The sequence below is a fragment of the Poecilia latipinna genome, unplaced genomic scaffold, assembly GCF_001443285.1.
Source record: "Poecilia latipinna isolate Pla-1442-1.1 unplaced genomic scaffold, P_latipinna-1.0 Scaffold2002, whole genome shotgun sequence".
In the NCBI taxonomy this organism is placed as follows: Eukaryota; Metazoa; Chordata; class Actinopteri; order Cyprinodontiformes; family Poeciliidae; genus Poecilia; species Poecilia latipinna.
Window position 1 is genome coordinate 56467 of NW_015114618.1, and position 7152 is coordinate 63618.

A 7152-nucleotide genomic window follows, 5' to 3' on the forward strand; every position below is an offset into this window, starting at 1 on the left:
TTTTTGTGAATATTACACAGCAAATCCAGCAGGCCCAGATGAACTCTGTCAGATTTGATTTCAACACTTTAAAAGTGTCTATATGGGTCCACACCAGAAAGTGTTAATTTAACTCTTTTTGGAGAGTTGGTACCTTAACTCTAATAAAGTGTCAAATATCAAATCTGCTGGAGTTAATAATTTAACACTTACTAACACTAATTCAGTGTTAGATCTTAATATTAACTCTCAGAGTACTTCTTTAACTTCTTAAGAGTTATTTGTAATTAATATTAAATAGGTACTTTATTGTGTTGAACTTTTAAAAATTCTTTGGAAAATAAACATTTAATAATAAAGAGGCAATGATTTTCTCAAATGCATTTATTTCAAAACGTGCACCATAATTACAAAACATATTACGTGGAATAATGTGCATGTTTCACATGTTGCTTTCATTCACATATCGCTTATTAAAAGGTCTAACATATCAGCTGTGCAATACAAAATGCAGTATGCTTCATAAATTTTTCTTCAATACAATATGCATGAAATTGTTCAAAGTACAAGGTGGAGAAAGTAAAGCAAGCAGTTCAAGTAATATGATAGAGTACATTTTCTTTTAACAGGGAGATTACTGGATATTTCAGTACATAACAGAACAACCTTTCTTTTAACATTTTCTTTTAACAGGAAGATTATTGGATATTTCAGTACATAACAGAACAACCTGATAATCAGATCCATCATTTTTTACCCGGTTTATGTTTCTGTTGGTAAGAGACAGTTCCTCTCTGCACTCCCCCACACATGTCCACTCACTAACAGATTGTCTTCAGGTTGTTGGGCTGTTCGTGACGTTTGGCCGGAGACACCAACATGCTCCTCTACTGCATTAGACAGTCTTCAGTCTGAGTGGGACAGCCAGTGTCGGACTCTGGATCATAACAAACAAAAAACATAACAATGAGGATTGGAACGAATGAATACATTTTTACTACAACTCTTAACAACAAGCCTCAATTATGGAAATGTAGGGTTTCAAAGATATTAACACTTCCATAATCATTTTTGGAACTTGAATCTTCGAAGAATCCTTGGAGGGATCAGGAGAGGGAGGTTAGGCTGAGACTGGAGATTCATCCTCAACCAGACTGGTTCTAATATATATATAAAGGCAATAAAAGGATTAAAACATGCTGTAAAACGTATATAAGACACAAGGGCGGGGATAATGCTTTCAACAGTTTTTCAAAGGAAAAAAGAAATTGATCAGAAAGGTTGATAAATCTGACCAATATTCATGTAAACGTTCAACATCATGAAAAAACATACTCCAGATTATTACTTATATGTTCAATTTAGCCAAGAATTTGATTGAATCTTCACCGGCTCGATCTTTTTCAACACTTATACTCTGCTAACATTCAGCATGCTAAGCTAAATATGCTAACTAACACCGAGCCGTGTGGCGAACATGACATCTATCATACAGGTTGAGCTCAACTCAAAATAATAGTTATAAGCCATCTCATAAAAAAATAACTTACCAAGCGCAGTAAAAAACTCAGACAGGTGGAAAGTAAATAGTCCTGAAATGATTTGGCTTCTGTCGCTTCGCTTTGGTGGGAATCTGATTCTGAGGCGGAGGCAGTGAATTAACTCCTTCAGTGTTAGAGCCGCTGTAGGAGTTCAGAGTTCAGAAGTCAAGAGTTATTGGTTCTATTTTAACACCTCTAAATTTGATACGAAACAGTTTGTTTTAACACTGGATTTTAACTACTAATAATTTACACCCCAGAGTTACAGAAACAGAATGTGACTCTATTAGAGTAAAATTAACTCTGCTTTTGCACAAAGTCTACTAACACCAAAACATTTAACACTTTTGAATTTGCTGTGTAGAATTATGGGAAAAGTTTTGCACACATTTGTCATTTGTCATGGAAACACAGCTAGCATCTCTTGTCAAATGCACCTGATATGTTTCCTGTTGGAGGGACACCGCAGTGGCCCATTCATAACTACAGTCTTTGTTTAAATGACCAAGGCGTAAAGGTACATTACTGGCTAATATGATAGGATATTGGCGGTTTATAAGGAGTGTTTACATGAAACGCAGCCACTTGCTTTGGTCTTGGCATGTCATTATTTTATTTGTTTTAATCCTCAGAAAAACAGTCCATTTCTAAAACAGGAAGTTAAGAAAATATTCTTTACCATATGAACTGCTCACATCCTCAGTTAAAAAGAAAACATAATCCATTTAAACAATTGGTTTTAGTCAACAAGGCAATCTAACCATCTCAGTTTTGCATTGAGATGTCTTAACATAGGTTCCAACAAATTCTTGAGTTTTTCCACAGATTACTAAATGTTGGGACCTGGATTGGATTCATGTTTTCAGCTTTTTTTTCCCACCAAATATCTCCCAATTGCCATCTGTAGACGATCTGCCTCCAACTGAGCCGGTCAAATGCCGCTCTGCCATTATGGAACCCCAAACAGTCCATCATTGTGCCCCGCTTCCAAGCCATTTCCAATGTAGTGGACAACTAGAGTTTTTCTTTTGCTGTACTGGTTCTATTTACATAATAAACTTTGATGACACATTGTGTCTGCTCCGCATAGATGGAATTTTGTTTTTGTTTTTTAACTTGGTGGGTTTTTTGTACTTTTTCCAGGACCTCAGATGCAGTTCTAGAGTAAGTTTTGCCTCCTTGGATCATGTGAATAATGCAACAAGAGGGCCTTGAACAGGAGGCCATAAATTAAATGGTGTGATCCAAGCAAGGTGCACCTTACAACACACTAACCTTTCTATCCTCCTTGTCTAACCTGGTACTAGTCCTTGTATCTTTTTATTGCTGTTCTTTCAAATGTTTTGCAATGCCTTCCCCGTCTATTCCGTGTGACTCGCTTGGCGTCCCAGCCCTCCGCCGCTGACTGTGCAGGTGTGTGCAGGAGAAAGGCGAGGTGTTAAAAGAGGAGAGGAGCACAGAGCGGCGGGTGATGAATCTCCCAGCCGTCTGGAACGCTCTCCGCTTCGCCAGCTTTTCCCTCGCCTCTGACCCAAATCTAATGCGACAGGACCTGTTTTCGCGGTCCCCCTTCCCCCATCACTCCGGTTACTCACCTCCTCCCTTCAACGCTACCACAGGAGTCGTGCACCACCCTTCTATTTTTAGCTGTTTGTCCTTGAGTTACAATCCCTGAAAATTGTCATGATCCATAGCAGGAGGCTGGGGCAACGAGAGCGCCTTGCCTCAGCCCCGTCTCGGAGCGCGGCGTACCTCAGCAATAAATTGCCGTCAACTCAGAGTTCTTTGTCAGTATCGCGGTGAATATTCCTCTCATTAAAAGAGGTGAAATGGAGGGAGCGTTAAATGAGAGCATTTAACGCTCTGACAGATAAGGCCGTTCTTTTAACCACACACCTTCATTTTCGCTGAAGAAAGTTATCCACTGTAGCCAATTAGCATGACTGCTCTGTCTAGCGTTAGCCCCCTCCCTCCTCTATCCAACTCGCTTTCATTACTGTCTCTTCCTCTCCTCCTTCTGCTCCTCCTCTCGTTTTCTCTCTTTCTCATTAGGGCCGCGCCGTAACACACTGAATCATAATAGGTGCTCTACACTGTGAAATGGCTTTCGCTTTGTTTCATTTCGCCGCTCGTAGTGGCGGGAGAACGAGTAAACAGTCGATTCAGCTCAGGCGCAAAGCCACACCAACAGGCGCAATCAGCTCCGTCCATTAATCTGTCGTAAAGCAGCGTCTTTCTTCACTTTCTTACCTGCCTGAAGAAATCCCTGATATGGGAAAGCAAGAGTGGGGGCTAATCTACGGGAGCTGCCATGCAGGGCCATGTACCATCCACTGATAATAAATGGATGAATTCGACCAAGGAGAACGTTTAAGGAGAGATGATGAAAAAGAGGAAGATACCAGGGATGAGACTACTAGGGGGGCGGTTGAGGTGAAAAGAACAGAAAAGGTGTGACTTGGGTTGGTGGGTGCCAACTGAGGAAAGAGGTGAAGGGGGTAGGAGGGTGGAGGCGGTGTCACCGAGGCGTATTCTAAGCCATGAATGTAAATATGCGTGAGGGGATTATCAGAAAGTGCCAGGCGGCGCATTCGGGGCTTTGTTTCCGTGACACCGTGACGTCGGCTTTGTTTCCCTGACAGCAGATGTGTGTGTATGCGTGTGTTTATGTGTGTGTTTGTGTGTGTGTGTGACATCCAGGCATCTGTTTCCTGCTGGAAAAGGTTAATTACATCTCCACCGCCTGACTGGACGTGCAATGCATAATCACGCATGCTAATGAGACCAGTGCGCTGGCCTTTTGTCTTTGGGCGTCCGGATGCGCCCGGGAAAGCCTGCGGCATGGCGGCAGAAGATATGTCAACCACTTGTTTCTACTTTGAAAGCACCATTCTGGCAGCCAAGAAGAAACATGAGCACCCTAGCATGCTTGCGTTGCTGTGCCCTCTAACAGGTGACAGCTGGAAGTGCATTGTGGTGGCATTTACGGGGAGAGACTCGACTCCCACAAGGACAGACATTAATTGAAGCATCTGCATTTGTGGGTGTTCCTCTCGGTAATTACTCATCCGGATATTAGAGAAGCCGCAGCACCAGGGGAGTGATGTTCCCTAAACCCCTGTTTCTCATTCTGACCCTTGACTCCCTTCTTCACACTCCAGCTAAGCCACTGATTGGACAGCTGCTTTGGCTTTAGATCGGGGTCAGCTCAGCATGAAAATCCGAGATGGGCTCGGGGCCCCTCAGCGGGCGACTCTGGAAATTGCTCTACACTTTCTTACTCGGCTGAAGTTTTCGCTAAGTCGATCTGACGTAAGTAAGCAGGTGAGTAGGTGCAGAACTCCACGGAGCTTCGGTTCCAATCCAGCCGCCGCAGAGGAGGCGCAATTAGGGTAGAGAAGAGAAAGCCGGGGCGTCGAGGAGAGGTGTGCCTGAACAGAATAATGGATTTTGAGAGACCTTAGTCTCTTCGCACTCTGGCAAGAAATGAATCAGACCTTTTTTTTTTCTTTTTTATCTTTTGAATATTATCAGCAAAAGCAAAGTTCTCAGTCAGCTGCCCAGGGAAAATTAGAGCATAGCAGGTTTGGGGAATGGAGGATGAGCAAAGAGTTCAGAGGCTTTCATTTTCATCATTCTTATCATGAGGACAAATTTGGATGGCCTTTTGGTTTGTGAGCGTAGAAAAAGAAGTAGAACATGAAATCTTTTCCATGAAACACCTGAATAAAAATATGTATTTGAAACCTGAAACCCCTTCACTTCCTTTATGGGAACATTCCCAGACACGTGATATGCAGACTTGTAACCTTGGTCTTATGTTACAGTGTTTTAAAGATGGAGAGAGTTCAGCCAACAGCGCTGCAGTCACACCACCGTTTCCTCATCCCGGTGATGCCCGTCCTCGTCAACCTCCTCTTCTGATGCTTGGTCCTGTTTTTTCTTCTTTCGTCTGCGGCAGAAGCCATTCAGACCACAGAAGCAGGCACAGGTGAAGGGCATGGTCTACCTGACGTGTCGCATCCACAAGGACCTGCACAGGAAAACAGGTGAGTTACGCATTTATCAGACCGTTCTTGGTTAACTGGATCTGACAAAAACTATGAAAGCTTTTCACCCAGATGTCTGTGACTATCTACGAAACAAACAAAAATGAACATTCAAAAACTTACAAAAACTAAAGTTAAGGAAGATTCAACATAATAACTATGAGAGCAACACAATAAAGCAGGCTGCTGTGAATAACAGGATGATCTGACAAAGGGCTAACAAAGCGAGAGATACTACAGCTGGGGAGTTGATTACTCCCTTGGTGCAATTGTGAGGGAAGGCAAGGAACTGAAGTTGAACTGAGAAAACTGGAGAAATGGCTGACAGAACACACACAGGGAGCAGAATATAAATATACAAAACCCCAAAATAAAGCTGAGCGCAACAAAACCAAAGTCAACAGAGAATAGTTTCAACAGTTAAATTGAAGAAACATTTAGTCTGTTTGTGAAAACACAAAGGGAGCACCTTCAATGTTCCTTTGACAGTAGATGAGCTCGTCTACTCGGAGTGGAATATTCTGATTACATGATAATTAAAAAAAAAAGAAACTGGTTCATGTCACTCTTAATTTTTCTAAGATATTGCTAAAATCTGACATCACCTCATGAACCTGACATGGACTCGTGTCGCTAATCAGGTAAAACAACGCAACACAATTTCAATATTGTTTTTTTTTTTTTTTTTTTTACATTAGTAGAATATCAAAAATGTTTTGTGCACATTTGTAATGAAAATACATAGGAGTGTACTTTTCATGGTAATGTGTGTGTCTTCAATGCATATGGACAGTCAGTGTCAGAAATTATGTAGGTAAACTTGTGTAGGTTCCATCAATAAGTGAGTCGGCACACACACACACGCACACACTCACACACACATGCATTCACTGCAGTAAAGTCTGGCAGTACATGGAGCCCTGGCACTCAGCAAGTAGAAAAAGTTTTTCTCCAATATGCTTCTTCGCACATTTTTCCCCTCCAACTTCCCACATCTGCAGCCAGAGAACTTTCTCCCACCGGTTCTCCATCCCGGGCATTCTCTTTTCCCCGTTCACCACCAAAGTAGTCTTAAGGCTCACTAAACTCCCAACGTTAACAGTTTTCGCCAGCGTGCTCGCAGCCAATCACAAATGAGCAGTGAGATTAGGAGAGGCGAGGTGAAACCGAGAGCTTCATTAAATACGAACCTGAGTCAGCAGCAGCGGCGGCGGCGGCAAGCCTCGCTAGCGAGCGCACAATGCGTGTGTTGCATGTGTGTATGTAGGTGGGATGCAAGTAGGAGCGAAGGAGGGGGGAGAGAGGGTGTGCGTGACACAGGCGCAGACTGAACATAAAATTTCTGCATTCAAGCCCGCGTGTTTATTTGTGTGTGACTTTAGGGATTGATGCCGTCTTTGGCTCGGCTCATGTGGGGGCAATTAGCTGAACCTCGCTCCAAGCTGCCTACAAGGAAAGGCAAAACCGCCCCCGGCTACACAGTACGTAGCTGTGTGTGTGTGTGTGTGTGTGTGTGTGTACCTACATACCACCGTCTCTCGGGGGGGGGGGGGGGGGGGGGGGTTTTTTTTTTTTCCCTTCTC

At 42.9% G+C, this 7152-nt stretch overlaps 1 long non-coding RNA gene across 3 annotated transcripts in view; it reads right to left on the reverse strand.

Annotated features, from left to right (window-relative positions):
- Positions 1-353: 353 nt before the first annotated feature.
- Positions 354-7152, reverse strand: part of LOC106935687 (uncharacterized) — a 28134-nt gene continuing 21335 nt past the window's right edge. Inside the window, exons 2-3 of one of the 3 annotated variants that reach the window (XR_001421944.1) lie at positions 1530-5553; positions 354-1133 (exon numbers count right to left, since the gene is read on the reverse strand). This is a non-coding gene — a long non-coding RNA (uncharacterized LOC106935687). Of the gene's footprint in view, positions 1140-1529; positions 5554-7152 lie in introns of those variants that run through there. The other 2 variants (XR_001421943.1, XR_001421942.1) reach the window with 2 other exon arrangements.